The following is a 19,550-nucleotide window of genomic DNA, read 5'->3' as shown; positions in this document are numbered from 1 at the left end:
GTCTGTGCAGTGTGAAACTCCTTAACGACGGCGGCTGCAGGTCCGGAACCCAAGGACGACGGCTGGATGACGTCGGAAGTTCAACGGCGAGAGGCTGCAGCGGTAGTGTGATGGCGGAAGCGTTGTTAAAAAGAAAGCCACACTAATGAAGACAAGACTGCTAAGAAAAGGTCAGAGCAGTGGCTCTGATACCATGTTAGAAATACTGGAAGATTGTATTGTATTTCTTAATGAGAGAATATACATCAGAGCCTTATATAGGAGGCGTAAGTGTGCGGTACAAGTAAAGTGTAGTACAAGTACAAGTGTGCTATACAAGAAAGGTAATTGGGCCTAAAGCCCATAATATAATATAATATACATTAACAGTTTGTACCGATGAAATATACCATATCGGCCATTAAACCGGTACTCCTCCAAAACGTACCAAAAAAATATCAGGTTATATGGACTTGTTTCAGCTGTACTGGTCGGTACTGACATTTCGGCTGGTACAATAAAAAAAATTATTAAAAAATGTTTATTTTATCTAATATATTGGTTAATGTACTTAAGCTAATATTTAGGCTTATAAAATATGTGGACTTTAAATTTATGTTGATAAATATAAAAATTAATAAATTCATACTTACATAAATAATACAAATATGTATGTATATATATATATATATATATATTTATATATAGAAATATATAAATAGCGGTAATTCTGAAATGGTACACCGGTATCAATCGATACCGAAATTTCGTTCTCCTAGTCAAACTGAAACAACATCTAGTATAAAATTGACTCCTTTGTGATTGATACCAATTAGTTGCTTATTATTGATATAGAAACTAGTATTTACAACTACTCCAAAAGTTACTAAATTACAAGAATTTATGTGATAAAAATAGATTTGAACAATTAATGATGGCTTGTGTTGTCTTTTAGTTGTTCCTTAAATTGTTGGAAAACATGGTTTTTCATCTCATATAAAACAAGTAGTGGAAAAGTTTTTTTTGGATCTACTCTATTCATGTAAGATAACATGAAACTTTTGAATTTTAGAAACAAAAAAAAGAAAATATAACTTGATTTAGTAATTCTTAAAAAATAAAAAATAGAAGATCAATCATAGGAAACTTTCAATCTTCATGATAAAAACTTGCTAGAATATGAATATGAATTGTGGAAAAGTAAGAATGGTGAATTGCAATAGTAGTTGTTGTAGGCCAAGGGGACCTAAACCTCCACGAGAGAGAGAGAGAGAGAGAGAGATGCATTAAGCAATTGATTTATTCTTCAATGATATCTAATATTGAATTACAATTATGTATTTATAGAAGTCTAACTCTAATTTTCTTGGTCCACATAGCTCAAGATAATTGGCTAGTTAATTCAACGTATGCTTTATAAATTAAGTTATGTGTTAAATGAGCTACATGTACTCAAATCCTAACTAACACATCCTAATCTCAATTAACTAACCAACTAAAGAGATTACAACAACTATGAGGAGATTACAAGACATACTTTGGGGTTTCTATCATTTCCCTCCCCTTTAAAACACCTTGTCCACATGGTATTGTTGTGGTTGGCATCTTCATCAAAGGAAATCTTCCAATGGACCAATACCTTAGTGATATTTTAATCACCATATTTATGCACTTCTCTTTGACAAGCAGTCTCATGTACATGAAGGTTTCTTTTTCGTAGATCTTCAAACTCTCAAATTATTGAGCCTTTAATGGTTCTTCAATCGTCAAGGTCTCATTGGTTCTTTGGACATTGGAATGTTCTTAGATCCTTAAAACCTCATTTGATTCTAGAACCATTAGAATTATTGGTGCTTGCAACTTTGATTCTTGGATCACCGTCACTTGGATTGCCGATTCCTAAATCATAGACTCTTGAGTGAGAGCCTCCATTGGTGCATCAAGAATTGGTTCTTGGTCCAATGGCATGAAATTCAGGCTCTTGCATCTTAGATTCTTGGGTGGTATTCTCCATTAATGCATCAAGGATTGGTGATTGAAACCAATTTTGTAGAGCGCATATGACATACTCAAATCCTAACTAACTCATCATTGTCTCAACTAACTAACTAATTAGAGGGATTACAACAATTATGAGGAGATTACAAGTATGACATAATTTGGTTTTTTTTTTTTTTAAATGGTTATGTATTATGTTTGGAGAGCTAAGATTATTTTTGTGAGAAATGGTACTCCCAAAATTTTTCACAATAATTTCACAACAAATCTTAAATGACAAATTGTTACCAATATTAAAAAAAAAAAAAAAAAGATTTATTGTGAAATTGTTGCGGTCATAAAATTACTCTATTATAGTTAAACCCAAATTATTGGATTCTAAAAAAAGATGTTCAATATATATAAATATATATATATATATATATATATTGTAAAGTAAAAATAAAAATAAAAAGTGCTATTAAAAATAAAAAATAAATATAAAAAATTGCAAGTATATATTTGGTTTTTGTTTTTTGGCAGTCATAAGTGGCTTGTATATTGGAGGTTTTTTCAGTCAAATATAAACTTCATCGCTTGTTTTTTTTTTTTTTTTTTTTTTTTTTTTTTTTTTTTTTAGTTTTTGAGTAATTCTATGACACGCGCTAATTTACAATTTTACCACAACTCTTATTGCATCAAAGTGATTCCCTCTCAAGAGTCGGAACAACCAAAATTACACTTCTTTTCTTGTCTTATTATTTCTTTGTTTCTCTCAAAGTATTTGTTTGTATCCATCAAACATAAATTATTAAAATTTGACAATTTATTAGACCAAATTGGATCCCGTCAGTCAAAGGGTTTGACCCAATTTTTATGTGTGAAAACAAAAGTGAGTCAAGAAGGCACATTATTGAAGAAGCCACTGGGGCTACAAGAGTCCCAAGAAACCACGATGACCTTGACCCTTTAGCAACGAGACCGAACATATTATTGGTCGATGTAAGGAACTTACACCAAACTTTCCAACTATGACTAGAATTGACTTCGGATTGTGTGGTCCAATGCCGAAACTGGCCTTCCGTTGGTCGGACGGTGCGATAATCGATGTAAGGAAAAACTTTTTACTACTATACTACCACTAGTGAAAGTTTCCAACTATGACTAAGGGTGAGTTTGGTTCAGCTTTTTGAAAAAGTGCATAATGAAAAAGTGGAGTTTTGTAAAAGTGCATAATGAAAAAGTGGAGTTTCAAAAAGCTGAGTGTTTGGTAAAAGCTGTTAAAAAGTGCATAATGAAAAAGTTGAGTGTTTGGTAAAAACTGTTAAAAGTGGCTTTTTGAGGGATAAATGACCAAAAAGGACAATGTATATATAAGGGATATTTCAAACTTTTGTTTTTTTGTTTTTTTTTTTTTTGTGGATGTGAGTTTATTTCATACTTATTATAAATCATCTATTTCATATACTTACTAAACAATAATAATAATAATATTAATTAAATCTAAATAATTTCCATCAACATGAAACACAAAATAAAAATGTAAAAAGATGATAAAATATACACCAATAATCTAAGTTTAAATTGTACTACATAAAAATGTAAAAACATATAAAATACATATCAATAATCTAAGTTTAAATTGTACAACACAAAAATGTAAAAAAGATGATAAAATACATACCAATAACCCAAGTTTTTAAAGAATATATTGTGGTTGTTTTGTTAAATAACTCAAAGTCATAATTAAAAACCAAAAACAACGTATTTGAGATTTGATGTTGGCTGCTTTGCTTCTTATTTTTTTTAATGTGATTTTGTTGTAAATCTCTGCAATTTTCAGTAGTGTGGCTTAATTCTTAAAGAAAGTGTCATTTTTTCAATGGCCTTTATGACCCTTGATTGAAACAAGCGTTATATAACTTGCTTGAAACACAACATTACATAACCTACTTGAAATTATATTCCAAAGCACAATATTATATGACTTGTTCCTAATCATTTCAATACATACCACAACCACACACGCTGTAAAGAACCACATTACAAAGTCTAAACTATCTCAAAACACAATATTATATAAAATGCTCCAAATATCTTTCAATGTGTTCCACAACCTCACATACATCAAAAGACCACAAATTAGTATATTACCAAGTCCACAATAGTCACAAAATCCTGATGGAGGTCTTCAGCCATGAGAGTGGCAAGTTCAGCTTCTTTGGCTGCAACAGACTATGGGGGCGTGCCTTGGCATTGGCAGCCTCCTCAACCTTTGGCCCGTATACTTCTAAGCATTCCCCCTCCAATTCCAACAGCGTGTGATCTTTGTCTGCTTCACTCTCACCAAAGTTTATGTCATTCCATATTTGCCGGTCTCATACAACAGCAGTCAGCAGCAAAACCAATTAAGGAATTTTGATATGTAAACAGTGTTACTTCTCTTTCAAAAGAAACTAAAATCTAGCATTAATAATGTTTAATAGAATTTGTGCCAACAATATGAGGTCAGATTTCACAGCATGCATGATCAAAGTCAAATGCTTAAATACAGCAAACTACCTGGAGAGATAATTATGTGCAAAATTAATGAATGAGTCAGGGATCTTACAGCTTATATTAGGTTTTAATAATTAGAATAAAGATAATAGATTTAGTACAGCTATTAAGTGGTCAATTACACAAACTTTCCAATTAGCATCTTTAGAGAGCACATGACACAATAAACCACATTCCATATACAGAGGTGGAACCTGTTCAGGGATCAATTGGGATTAATAACATGGAAAATGACATCACATTTTGGTGTCAATTGCGAATAGCGTGCCAATCAAATTGAAGAAACATTCAAAAAAAGTGTATTATACTTCTGAGAAAAAAAAATCATAAATGCATAGAAGATGCTTATACCTTTCCAATCAAGTGTAGTGAGGCAGGCCAACCTGAAGAAACAGCACTTTGTAGATTAGCTTGCCCTGCTTCCTCTGATAGTGCTGATACATATATGTTCGACAGAAAAATAAAATAAAAAGTCAATAGAAGTTAATAGACAAAGATTGCTAATGATAAATTAAGCAGAAGCTTTCATAAATCTTACACACACACACACACACATATATATATATATATATATATCTACAAACAGCTGTTTCATAAGTTGGGAGTTGACTGATGTCTACATGTGTTGTGGTAATATATATATATATAAAAAAAAAAGGATAAATAAATAAAAACTTGGAATACAAATTAGGAATTTAGAAGCTTAGCAAATTCTGAATTACAAAAGAAAAGAACTATACCCTAGTAATGCATCAAACCACACATATATAGTAACTGCCATATGAATCATGGCATCAGTAATGCACCATACCAAAAAGCGGAAAATACCATAGAAGTTGTCTTATGTGCAATTCTATGAGAGGAAAGCAGTTGAATTTAATGACATGTTAAACTTAACATAGCTCAAGAAATGGAAAATTGAGCCTGCAGTAACCACAATGATAGCAGTGGAAAACCAAACAAGCTCAACCATCACCAAACTGTGAAACAAAATGCATTTTAATTTAGCAAAAACGTAATGACAAAATATCAATAACCAGCAACCTTACTTAGAGCATATTTAAAAATGCACAACCCATCAGAGATAACAACAACCAAAACACCAATTAGTGCTAATTCAAAGGATCCAAAATTAAACATAAGCAATCAATTTCCATTAGTGCAAATGACTGCACTACTACATTGAAAGCTTCAACTACAGCTTTAAACAGTGATTAAAGATAAAGAATCTAAACCTAACAAACAAGCAAAAACCATAACATAGAGAAAAAAAAAAAACCCTGACACATAGATCTGCCCAAATTTCTTTATCTAGACATTAAATGTTACAAACCAAAACACAAGCTAACACAACTGAAATATATAAGTTCTTCGAAGAGTACAAATAAACAACCGAAATTTTGTTATAACAAAACAAATAAACAAAAACACTTCATGAGAACATGTATATATTCCAATCAGCAAGATCCGAAAACAATACCCATTATATATTCATCAAACTAACACTTCATTATATATTCCAATCAGCAAAAACAAATAACAAAACAAGTAAAGGAACAATACCCATTCATAGCAAGATCCGAAATTTTTTTTCCCACACTCGGTAAAAAAAAAAAAAAATCAGATCAGTATTGGTACCTGGTTTTTGGTAGCAGATCAGTGTTTTTGGTACCTGAGAAATCAAAACCCACACACCAAAAGTGAGAAATCAACCAAAGAACAGAGAAATCAAACCCAGATCCATGAGAAATCAACCAAAGAACAGAGAAATCAAAACCAAAAAAACCCAAATCAGACCCATGAGAATCAACCCCGGTTCGGTCCAAATCAAAACAACCCATACCCATGACAAATCAACCCAAAGAACACACAGAAAAATCATTACCCATAAAACAAACCAGAGAGTAGAGAAAGAACCAGAAAGACTTACGGAGAGGAAGAACCAGAAAGAAAGAAAGAAAGAAGAAGAAGAGGAAGACGAAGCGGAAGAAGAAAAGGAAGACAAAGAAAAAAGACAGAGAGAGTAGAGAGACTTACGAAGGCAGAGAAGGCAGAGAGAAGAGATGGAGGCGTCAAATGCGAAGGGAGAGCAGAGATCAGAGATGAGGGGCGTCTGTGGGTATTTCGGTCTTTCCACTATTGCAACGGTAATATAACAAAACGCGCTATGCGCGTTTTGTTTTATGGACCGCTGAAGGTCCATTTCGAATGCGCGTTTTGTCTTCGTAAAACCGTAAAGTTCAAAACGCAACTTTTATAAAAAAGTTGCGTTTTGAACTTACCAAGCGCGTTTTGTTTTATGGACCGCTGAAGGTCCATTTCGAATGCGCGTTTTGTCTTCGTAAAACCGTAAAGTTCAAAACGCAACTTTTATAAAAAAGTTGCGTTTTGAACTTACCAAACGCAGAAACTGATTTGGCTTTTTTGAAAACGCCCGTTTTGGGCTGAAAAAGTGGAACCAAACGGGCCATAAGTAGTAAGTATTAACACTTTTTACTTTCTATCAATTCAGTCAAAAAAAGAAAAAGGAAAAAAACACTTTTTACTGCTTCACCTAACCCTTCATATTATACTACCACCGGTGAAAGTTTCCAACTATCCGTCTATCACTTGTTTACTACTACACCTAACCCTTCTTATTATATTCCACAAGTTCCGTGTATCACACGATTTTAGTTATGAATTTTCTTTATATATAAATATTTAAATATAAGTTATTGTTATATAATTTTAGAACTCAAATCTAATTAAATAAATTATTATTATTATTATTATTATTATTATTATTATTATTATATCATGTAATAAATTGCTTATGAAATGCATAATTTTGTATATTTGTCCTTATATATAATATTTCTAAATTAAATTATCAATAAAAACTTTTCTCATTTTTTTTATTTTATAATTCCTTATTTATTAATGAAGAGTGTGATATGAACTGAAGTAATAAAATCATTTCTAATACTTGCATGAATAAGTTATCCAAAAAGAATTAATTCCAAAATTAAGATTAAAAAATCAATTATATTTACACACCTAAAAGAAATTTCATATTTAAGTCTTATTTGTAAAACCAACATATGTAGTATTCACATGTAACATTCTAACTTACTAATAATAATAATAATAATAATAATATATGTATATATATAACACCCTAACTTAAATAGCTTGAGTAGTGTCTCTAATTGTATTGTTCTTTAGCCTTTAAGAAGACATATATTAATATTACACATGAGAAAATAATGACTTTATAATAATTAAAACATTTGAAAACAAATTATTAAGCCATAATCCCAATTCCTTAAAACAATCTAAATTTCAGAATTTAAATAAAAAAAGTTAAATAAAGATAAACTTACACAGGAATTTAGACCAATGGATATAATTTAGCCAAATATTATATGCTAGCTCACATGTAAGAACCCTTTTAGATCCTACTTTTTCTCTTGTATTCTATTTCATGTTGGCAGCAAATTTTTATTTTAAAGAAGATAAACTACCTGCACCAAACGAAAACCACAACAAATTAAATCCACAAGAAAATATTGTTGTCAACAAAAAAAAAATCATGTAATGAGAAGATAAATGATATAGATATTTCACTTGCTATATAATCTACATACCATTACATCATAGCCCTCATATTGAATTTTAGTTAAATATTATGATCTGAAATGATATAGGAGAAATTCTAAATTGAATTTAGTTATACTTTCAAAGAAATATAGTCATAAAAAAGCTCACAAGAACCTTAAATTATATGATCTAAAAGGATATGGGAGGAATTCCGCATACTAAGAAATTAAGACAGAGTACAAATAAAATTTTAAAACATGTAAATAGATAAATATTGATAGTTTTAGCAATCAATAAGTACAAGTAACTTGGAATTAGATTGCACTACAACACATAAAAGGCATGAAATTTGAACCAAATTTTTCGTAGCGATAGTCAATTGGAAAAAAAAAATTACAAACTAAATGTATAGAATAACCAAAACCTAAATACACACACAAAATAGTCTAAAATTTTAGAATTTAAAAAAATAAAAAATTCTCCTGAGAGGAACCAAGAAATTAAATGAGTATCCATTGTTTTGCTCATTTATAGTAGACTTCCTTTGACATAATATTCATAAATGCAAATTTAGAAACAAATAACAATAAGTAAAATGAATTTATTTAATCAAAACTATCTTATACAAGTACGTATGCGTAAGTTGCAACTTGAAAAAAAAAAAAAAACCATGGGGCGCAAAAGGGGTTCTATGGAAATAGGGATAGTATCTGGATTTCAATTTAGGGGGGCCAAAGCATGAACCAAAATTTTTTTGATGACATGGTGGTTTATTAAATTAAAAAGCATGGGAGGCAAAAAATTGCATTTTATTACGTGAATTTTAAGTCACACAGGAAATAACATGAAAAACAAAAATTGAAAGCTATGAAATAATATTCTAGCCTTCTATTAAAAGAGAAAAAGAAAGATGGCTTAATAGTCCATTTATTGGGTACTATGAAAGAATATGTTGATTTTATCATGTTGTCTATTATGATAATCCCATACTTTTGGACGCAACTTCGATCATGCTCTAATGAACAAATATCAACTTTAGTAATTTCAATTTTTCAAAAATTTGTTTAAGGATTTAAAGAAACTAGGATATTAATATTAAGGGTTAGGAATGCTACATTATCAACATTGGATCTAGAAGTATTTGAATGACTTTTCTAGAATTTACAAAATAAAAATTAATTAAAAATCATAGAAATTATCTCATGATACATGCATTATTCATTCTCTAACTAAAAAAAAAAAAAAATAGAGTAATGATATATCCACAATAATTTTACAACATGAAAGTTCAAAAACGTGTACAAAACACCTTTGAACGTTTAGACCCCCAAATTACAACTTAACCAATACAAGCAATATGTCAAACAACTAGTGTGCGGAAACTTAACACATGCTATAATACGAAATTGGTTAAAGATTATCTAAGCCATAACAAAATAAAACCACAGCAGATAATAAAAAGGCAAAGATAGAGAGGAAGGAAGATGCAAACACAAAGACAACACGCGATGTGTTATCGAAGAGGAAACCGAAGCCCTCGGCGTAAAACCTCTCCGCCGCCCTCCAAGCGGTCAATAATCCACTAGAAAATGTAGTTGGGATACATGAACAGCAATAGACCCTCCAAGCCTAATCTACCCGATGTACCTAAGCCCTCCAAGCTTCTTGCTCCAACGAGATTGCGCCGAACCTTTTTCTTTTCTAGCTTACCGGATTCCGCTACTAGACCGTAGCATCAACCAATGAAGATTGGTTCTTTCCTAACTGCTTCCCAGAAATCCAAACAACTGTCTCACAGTGATGATGATGGTGAGAACCAAGTTTGGTATAATGCCTCTCAAGGATTTGACAATGGAGAGGAAGAGAGTAGAGGAATTTGAAGAGACTCTAAGGTATAGATTGTGGGTGAAACAATCTTGTTTTTCTTTAGGGTTTCTCTCTCAAAATTATCTCTGGAAGCCCTCTTTCAATCGTGGGTAAAAGGGGTATTTATACTGGAGTGGGAGAGGAATGTGAAACGTCAAGTTTTACAAAACAGGGGTGGCTCGCGGCTTGACCTCGCGGCTTGACTAAGTCGCGAGATCCAGTCGCGAGTTCACCGTATGGCCAGTTGTCCTGTTTTGTCCTGTAGTGCTCCAGCTAGCATGACTGTTCATCTTCCAGCATGCTTGGCACGTGTGCTGCTTCTGGCGGCTTGCAGCCGCGAGTCACCCGCCAGTCCAGCCGCGAGTCTCTGTTTTCTTGCACACTCTTGAGCAATCTTCACTCTATCTCACTCACTACCCTTACAACAAACCCACCTAAATACAGGGTTACTAAATGCTGAATTACAAGCAAATTTGGCACGGAATAAAGCCAATTAGATGGTTGAATAAATTCAACCTTACATATATATATATATATATATATATTTTGAGAAACAAATACACACACACAAGGGAGAGGGAAGGGGGTTCTAACACAAAGGCACACCACAACTCCTATATTTTTAAAAAATTGAAATATATAAGTTTTGAAATTTTAATAATAGATTTTTAGTTGGATTAATATTTAAAATTTTGAAGCTAAGATAATAAAGTTTTAGCTAGATTAAATTATGGGTCATGTTAACAGGTGTCTTTAAGGCAATTGTTAATAAATCATATTAGGAAAATTTTAATAAGAGTACTACTTTTATGGGAAATATAAAAATCTAACAAAAAAATTAATTGGTTTTATCATCTTTTCATAAAATTTTTCTAAAAATAGTTTTGAAAACAATGCCCATAGGACATTCATTAACATTTCCCTTAAATTATAGTTAAATTTTATCCCTTGATTTAATGAAATATATCCCAAAAATTAATAAAATAAAATTTTCAATTATTAACAAAATGTAAGATGCAACTTGAGGGAAAAATTTATGATAAATCTATGAGAAATGATACGCATCCATGTAGCGTGTATATCCTTCCAAGTTCCATGAAAGTGGGTTTTTTTTTTCCTCCCGTAGATTAACTATACTTCTACTTCACAACTACACATTTTTATGCTTTAGATTTTCTTTTTGTTATTGGCTATGGTATTTTTCATCCTTCTTAAAAAATATATGTATAATGACAATTAAGTTTATATATATATATATATATATATATTAAAGTTGATATGAACAAAATCGATGTTGCATGATTTGCTAAAACATTTATTGTTACTTAATTTAATGAGAGTTATAAAAACAAATAAGTTGTTTTCTCTATCTAAAAAATTGCTTTTATCCACAATATTGTTGTAATTTGGTGAAACTACTAGGCCCAATCATAGTTTAGAAAGAATTGTTGTAATTTGGTGAAGCTACTTGATGCAACCACAATTTCTAAGCCCAACTTTAAAAAAAAAAAAATATATATATATATATATATAAATAATAAAAAATAAAAAGATGTAAACAAAATGTTTGTTGCATAGTTTGTTAAAAAACTCATTGTTACTTTCTCCAAAGAAATTGATAACAACAAATAAGCACTTCCAATTAAAGAATTAAGCACAAGGCCTACTCACCAAATAAACACTTCCACATCCCATTTTCAACATTCTCATTTCAAAGCTTCATTTTTTTTTTCCCTTTCTTTTGTTTGTTTTTGTTTTAGTTTCCCTCCATGTTTACTTATTTATTTATTTTGGATTGAAGTAAGATCTGCAATCTAAGTCTTTGCAACACTATCAGAGAGGCACACTAAAAGGAAGTAACATGTTGAATAAATATGTTTGTTAATGAAATCTTCAAAAGGATTAAGGTGTTTAAAAAAAAAAAAAAAAAACTAACTGACTATTTTTATTGAAACAAAGCAGGGAACAGATCAGACAATCATACGTTAGGACTCCTTAGCCCAAAGGCTTGAACAAATTTCCCAAATCTTCTAACTGCCAATATAGACTCCATGTCAAACAGAGACAATCACTAGAAACAAAGCAGGGGACTCCAAAGCAAAAATGAAGTTGGGGCAATCTTGCTATACAAAACAGAGTAATCAGCAAAGCCCTATCTGTGCCCCTCTGATAGTGCTGCAAATGCCTAGGCTTTGATACCAGTTGTAAGAGAGATAAACACTCAAAGGAGCTTTCTTGAGTAATTAATATAGAGAAATGATATGTCTACAACATTTTCACAACATTTTTACAACATATCCTAAGTGACAAGTTGTTATTGGTTGTTATTATTAGAGTAAAAAAGTAATCTTAGTGTTAGATTCAAATTGGAACCAATAACAACTAACTACCAATGATTTGTTGTGAAAATATTGTAAAAATGTTGTGGACATAACACCTCTCATTAATATAACATATAGAGACATACTTTAACCCAAAAGGCTTAAGCCTTATGGATATGTGCTTAATTATGTTATATTAACTACTCATTCTTCTCATTATTATTCAATGTGGAACTTCGCTCACATGCACACCCAACATTACCAAGATGTTCAATACGATGTCGTCCGAGAAATGGTTCTTACTTTTTCAGAGGATCGGTGGTTGTCGACATGGTTCTCTCATTTGGGACATTTTCAAAAGAGAAGAGATAGAGAGTGAGTGAGGAATAGTACTTGGGTACTTAGATTAAAAAAGGGAATCAATGAACTTTGTATGTGAACATATTTTGGGGTATTATTTGATTTTTTAAAGAGTGGCATTTTTTTACTAGTAAACTATTGGTTGGGGGTGAGTTACCAAAATTTGAAGTAAAGAGAAGACATTGGTTGAGCTTATTGTTTTTTTAGAGATAGTTTCAACATATGACATCTGCTCTTGATAATTGTCAAGAGACTTTACCAGTTTAACTAATTAATTGGAACTCATTGGTTGAACTTGTTGTGAATGCTCTACTTAACATCTTGGAGATTTCAATAATTCCTTAGTAGTGTTTAATTCAAATGAGAAACTTAATTTTTTTCACAAATATTACAAAAATTTACTCATAAAATAATATTACAAGAATGTTAACTATTACGCTTAAAACTTCAGTTGGTTTTCGAATTTTACTAAAAGGACTTGGCATGGGTCTAGTACCTCCAGCATACTTGACTAGTTGAAATGGCAAAACATGGCCAAACGTGTCATCATCTCAACAAATCCAATGCATTGGAGTACTAAACCTAATCTCTTTGCTTACTAAATAACCATAGGTGGTTGTGTATATTTTCCCATTAATTATAATATTAATTGATTTTTTTTTCAAAATTAATATTAAAAGATGATATTTGATTCAAAATAAGATTTTATAGTTATTAAAAACATGATGTTGACATTTTAAATCAAAATTCTGGCCATGCTCCATTGTAAAAATGTCTCCACATTGACATCTATTCTTTGATGGTTGAGTTTATTTTGATAAGTTAGAAACCAAGTGACGTTAGGGATACAATATTTTTTACAATTGATGTCATGAATTATGGTAATTGGAGTAACATTACTATAACATGGATTTGCCATTGAAGATAAAGGCATGAATAATACTACTAGTTGGGATTAACTACTAGTAGTAGTTTTCCTTAAAAATAAAAAATAAAAAACCTAGAAGTATTTATTGACTTATTTCTAGCACAATAAATAACTTTTATTTTTAACTAGTTACAGACCCGTGTGTTGCGCATGATAATTTTTTAGATAAAATACTATTTTAGTCCCTAGACTTTATAAAGAGTTTTTTTTTTAAAATAAAATAAAAAGAAAACTATGCATAGAATGAAAAAAGAAAATGTCAAATTTATAGTAAGATGTTGAAAATAAGAAAATCAAAATAAAGGAAGATAAAAAGGTAGAGAAAGAATGATATTAAGGTAGAAAGTAGTGGGGAGATGAAGAGGTAAAAGGGAGGGAGAGTTTTGGAAAGTTAATAATAAAAATAATGGTTAAAAGATATTTTAATTTTTAAATAATGGAGTTTTTAAGTCATCTTAAATGAGAAAATGTTTTAAAAAATATATAAGAAAATTGGAAACAAAAAATGATGGCATGGCTGCAGATGTGGTTCAATGTGAGTATAGCAACAGTAAATGCTACGCTTCAACTTTTAGTAATATAGAGATATAGATTGGGAATTTGTTTGAACTGTTGATTGGCCTCTGTTGTCACGAAAATGTTGTTAGTTTCATCACTTTCTTGTATCTCAATGAATACCACGTGTTTTTTTGAAACACCTGTTGGACTTGGAAAGGAACTTTTATTTTTAACCTAATAATTTTGTCAAGTAAAAAATTATAAGGAAAAAAAATTAATTGTCATCTCAATGATTTTTTTTTTTTGAGTAAACAATAATATTTATTAGAACATACACGAAAATAGTAATATTAGTGTTTTAAATCAGGTTCATAATACATTACATAACTAGGGTACAACCACAAAAAGGCCTAACCTTTGTAATATAGTCATCTCAGTGATTGATTCTCATAATCTGAACACACTAAGGGTTCGTTTGGGAGTTTATAAAGGAATAGAATGAAATGAAATGGAATGATCATTAAAGGAATAGAATGGAATTTAAAAATCTTGTTTGGATGTTATAAAATAAAGGAATGGAAAGGAATGGAATGGAATTTAAAAATCTTGTTTGGATGTTATAAAATAAGGGAATAGAAAGGAATGGAATGGAAAGTAAGTAACACCGTTTGGAAGTGACATTGGAAGGAATGGAATAGAATCATTTTATAATAACATTACTATTATACCCCTCATTTTAAAGAACATAAAAAAATAATCAAAGAAAACTTATAATTGCTAAAAAACAAGTTATGTATATTTCTATGTGTAAAGTAATTCACGCATCACATATTTATTCTCAGCAAAATAAATATTATCTAACAATGCAAACAAATATCTTTAAAAAAAAAAAAAATTCTGGTAATGAGTCTTGCCAAAACAAAACAAAATAACATAATCTATTCCAAAACTAAGGTTTGCCAAAAAATCCCACACTTTTTTAATTTTTAGGCCTAGACATCAGTGTCAGTAAGACACATTTGCGCTCATGATCTGGGCAACCAAAGAACATCTCCTTATATGTTGGATTTTCCATCAAAAATATGTAGGCCTTAGTCTTTGATATTTGATCTAAGTCCAATACGCCCAAAACTGCGTGAACTTCTACTCCATATGACTTTGAAAAGCAATTTGCCATAACCTCAGTCGCCCTATCAATTGCTTTTGATACATTATCAAATGACTGGAAAATTACATTCCCGAGTTCATCATCTTCTGCCAGTCGTCTTTTCTTGCTTTTAGAAGATATTGCATCTTGTGATGACACTCGAGAACATGCAACATTAATTTTTGGTGACCTCTGATCATCTTCCACTTCAAAGTTCTCCAAAGAAGCTTCATTTTGAGATATCAAATTATCAATCTCATCAATAGTGGTCGATGCAGCATACCTAGCACGTTTCTCCTTTGCAGTTTTAGCATGATCACCTTTTGCTCTATTTTTAGCCCGAAGTTGTGCCATCTTAGAGTAGTTGGGTATAAGTGTTGTCATCCACTTCTTGGCTGTAAGTTTAGACTGTTACAAACCAAGACAAATGGTTAAACAACAGATATAATTATGTAACACAAAATTAAACTCACAAAAAATGGTAATTTACCGCTATGAGTGGCTTCCAAACTTCTGGTTCAGCTGTCCACATATTTAAAGAATCATTCCATCCAAAACCACTCAATCCATCTTTAAATATGTCATAGCATTCATGAAATTTTTCTTCAGTGTCTTCTGTCGATTTTTCACCTTATCCTTGTTAATCTCCATGTCAAATTTTTCAACCAACTCTTTCACTATGTCATCATATGCCTTAGAGGTAAAAGTTCCATTAACTCTACCACCTATGATCACCTGATGTAAAAAAGCATCCACTAAAGCATCATCCATAACACTACTCCATTGTACTTCTTTGCTTGGATCTCCACCATTCTTCTTTAATATCTTACCCATGCTATAATTAATAGGACAAAAAACACATATAAAATATTGTGTAAATATTAATATTAATTATCAAAAGATAGAGAGCAATATCAAAATGAAAAGAGAAATTTGTTAAAGTTCAAAAACGTGTACAAAACACCTTTGAACGTTTAGACCCCCAAAATACAACTTAACCAATTCAAGCAATATGTCAAACAACTAGTGTGCGGAAACTTAACACATGCTATAAAATGAAATTGGTTATAAACTATCTAAGCCATAACAAAATAAAATCCACAACAGATAAATAAAAGGCAAAGATAGAGAGGAAGGAAGATGCAAACACAAAGACAACACGCGATGTGTTATCGAAGAGGAAACCGAAGTCCTCGGCGAAAAACCTCTCCGCCGCCCTCCAAACGGTAATCAATCCACTAGAAAATACAGTTGGGATACAAGGACAGCAATAGACCCTCCAAGCCTAATCTACCCAGTGCACCTAAGCCCTCCAAGCTTCTTGCTCCAACGAGGTTGCGCCGAACCTTTTTCTTTTCTAGCTTCCCGGATTCCACTACTAGACCGTAGCATCAACCAATGAAGATTGGCTCCTTCCTAACTGCTTCCCAGAAATCCAAACAACTGTCTCATAGAGATGATAATGGTGAGAACCAGGTTTGGTATAATGCCTCTCAAGGATTTGACAATTGAGAGGAAGAGAGTAGGGGAATTTGAAGAGACTCTAAGGTATAGATTGTGGGTGAAACAATCTTGTTTTTCTTTAGGGTTTCTCTCTCAAAATTCTCTCTGGAAGCTCTCTTTCAATCGTGGGTAAAAGGGGTATTTATACTGGAGTGGGAGAGGAATGTGAAACGTCAGGTTTTACAAAACAGGGGTGGCTCGCGGCTTGACCAAGTCGCGAGATCCAGTCGTGAGTTAACCGTATGGCCAGTTGTCCTGTTTTGTCCTGTAGTGCTCCAGCTAGCATGACTGTTCATCTTCCAGCATGCTTGGCACGTGTGCTGCTTCTGGCGGCTTGCAGCCGCGAGTCCCAGCCGCGAGTCTCTGTTTTCTTGCACACTCTTGAGCAAACTTCACTCTATCTCACTCACTACCCTTACAACAAACCCACCTAAATACAGGGTTACTAAATGCTGAATTACAAGCAAATTTGGCAATGAATAAAGCCAATTAGATGGTTGAATAAATTCAACCTTACAATCTCCCCCTTTGGCTATTCAGTGACAAAACCCTAAAACAGACTCTAGACTTAACATGTGAGTTGGGAACAGTTGAACAAAACTCACTCACACCTAACTCTAGAAGCTGTGAAGCACTTGAATCATATGAACATAATACTCCTGAAACACAACAATACACCATGATCATTGTAAGCAGAAAATTATAAATGCATATGAAACAGGCAATATGTGATCAAGCAAAGATGGAGTTAATAAACAAACCATGGCTTGATCAACCAAGTGAACACCACAAGGTAGTGATCACAGTGCTCATTCACACTTGGAATGAACACAAGGACATACAAGTTAACAAGCACAAGGCAAGACACTTGTATGCTCAACACTCAACCAATGCATAACACACAAGGCATATGCATCTAGGAACAATCCTACAAGGGCACAAGAGTGACAGTACATAAACCAAAATGCAGAACATTTAGATTAAAGTACTGATTTCAACATAGCATAAAGGCTGCATTAAGCAAGGTACATACCATAAAGCCTACAAACTATGCATAAAACATTAACCCTAAAAGCTTACAAAAGCACATGGGTACAAACCACAAAAACATTCTGAATAACATCATCAAAATATACTAAAGTTTAAACCAAGAGTATAAGTTATGAATTAGAAACAGCTATACACAAAATACCCAAAAACATAAGCATATATAAACACATTACTCCCCCTTAAGATTTGCTTTTCTGCTTTTCATCATTAATGACATAATATCTCCCCCTTTTTTACCGGAATGGCCAAAGGGTCACTGGTCATGCTGAGTTGTGAAGCTGTCAAGTTTAGCAGCCAAGACATCAATTTGGTCTTGCATGGCTCTCATCCTGTCAGAGTGCTCGGTTTGGACTGCCCTGATCCCATCAAGCCTTTCCAGAATGATCTGGAAAGCATCTGGAGGTGTATCTGCAGAAGTTGAAGCTCTGTGTCTTTTGCCACTCCTCCTAGGTGTTGAGGTTGATGCATGCCCTGCTGCCTCTGCTTCAGTCTCCATTGGGACAGCCTCTCCTTCATCACCTTCATCTTCTTCTCCTAGAAGCCTAACACTTATCCTTTTGCAGGTAAGCTTGTTGATTGCAGAGGGTGTGGACATGGGACTGATGTCTTGAGGGATTGGAACACCCTTCCTTCTAAAAATCCTCATTAGCAAACTGGGAAAGATCAATTTAGGCCTAGAGGTTGTTCTAGTCTCATCCACAATGGTGTCATAAATGTGGGAACTTATGTCTATGAAATTCTTTTCTTTGAGATCCATCAGAAAAACTGCTCTAGCACAATTGATTGTAGTCAATTTCTTAATGGGATAGAGGTTAAACATCATGATTATTGTAAGGCACCTCATGTCCACTGGAAAGGCAGTGGTATTCAAACATTTCCCTTCTCTCTGCCCACCTATCCTTTGTTGAACTATTTCAATAGAAACACTCCTATCCTTGTAATTGATAAATTCTTCATCATCTAATCCTTCAAGCCCTAATGCATCATCTATGACATGAGCATCCAAGACAAATTCTTTACCTCTCACCCAGCAACTTAATTCATTCTCCTTTATCACAGCATTTGAGTAAAATTCCCTAATTAGGGGTTCACACACAACAGGGAAACCACTCAGAAGCTTTTCCCATCCTCTTCCTTCAAAACAGCTGGGAATAAAGGTTTGTCTTAAGTCCTCCAAATCTACAAATCTTTCTTGAATGATTCCTGCATTCAAGAAGTTATCCTTGTATCTCTCAAAGTGGTGAACTGACCTAAACAGTTTAGAATCCATCTTTAATCTTTTGTCAGCCTTCTTTGCAGTAGATTTCTTCTTCTGAGGTGAGGGAGCCATCTGTGAACAATCAGAAAAAGGCCACAACAGCATAGAACAATATATGTGCAGAACCAGTCAGTACCATGTAATTAACAAAGAGATATCATTCATATAAATTAACTTAGAACACTTAAACAATAAGCTACTTAATCAATCACATGGATAAACCAAGCCTAAGATAGGAAACACATGAACAACATGGAGAAACTATCCTAAAGGCAGATATATGTCATTGAGACATATAATGAAAAAAAATGACATGACACACTATCAGTATTATGAGACTAACAGAAGCTCCCAACAGATTAACACAATAAAACATGCATATTTAGCACAGTAAAACTCACAACCTCAAAATGAACAGATAGAAACAACTCAACAGCTCAAAGTTCAGATTAAAATAAAAGTAACACTTAGCTAAGCACAAGATGAAGAGCAATAAGGAAACAACTAAGAACACATCAAATA

The 19,550-nt window shown here is 32.4% G+C and overlaps 1 protein-coding gene and 1 long non-coding RNA gene across 3 annotated transcripts in view; one reads left to right on the top strand and one right to left on the bottom strand.

The window, feature by feature from the left end:
• LOC126723393 (3-hydroxyisobutyryl-CoA hydrolase 1-like) overlaps window positions 1–19,550 on the top strand; it is a 108,590-nt gene that overhangs the window by 67,995 nt on the left and 21,045 nt on the right. The gene's annotated exons all lie outside the window — the stretch shown is intronic.
• LOC126723401 (uncharacterized) lies at window positions 4,015–5,287 on the bottom strand. The gene is made up of 2 exons (XR_007654254.1): window positions 5,256–5,287; window positions 4,015–4,949 (listed from the first exon to the last, which is right to left on the bottom strand). It is a non-coding gene; the product is annotated as an uncharacterized LOC126723401 (long non-coding RNA).

This window comes from Quercus robur, chromosome 4, assembly GCF_932294415.1.
Source record: "Quercus robur chromosome 4, dhQueRobu3.1, whole genome shotgun sequence".
Classification (NCBI taxonomy): Eukaryota; Viridiplantae; Streptophyta; class Magnoliopsida; order Fagales; family Fagaceae; genus Quercus; species Quercus robur.
This window is presented reverse-complemented; position numbering and strand designations above follow the sequence as displayed.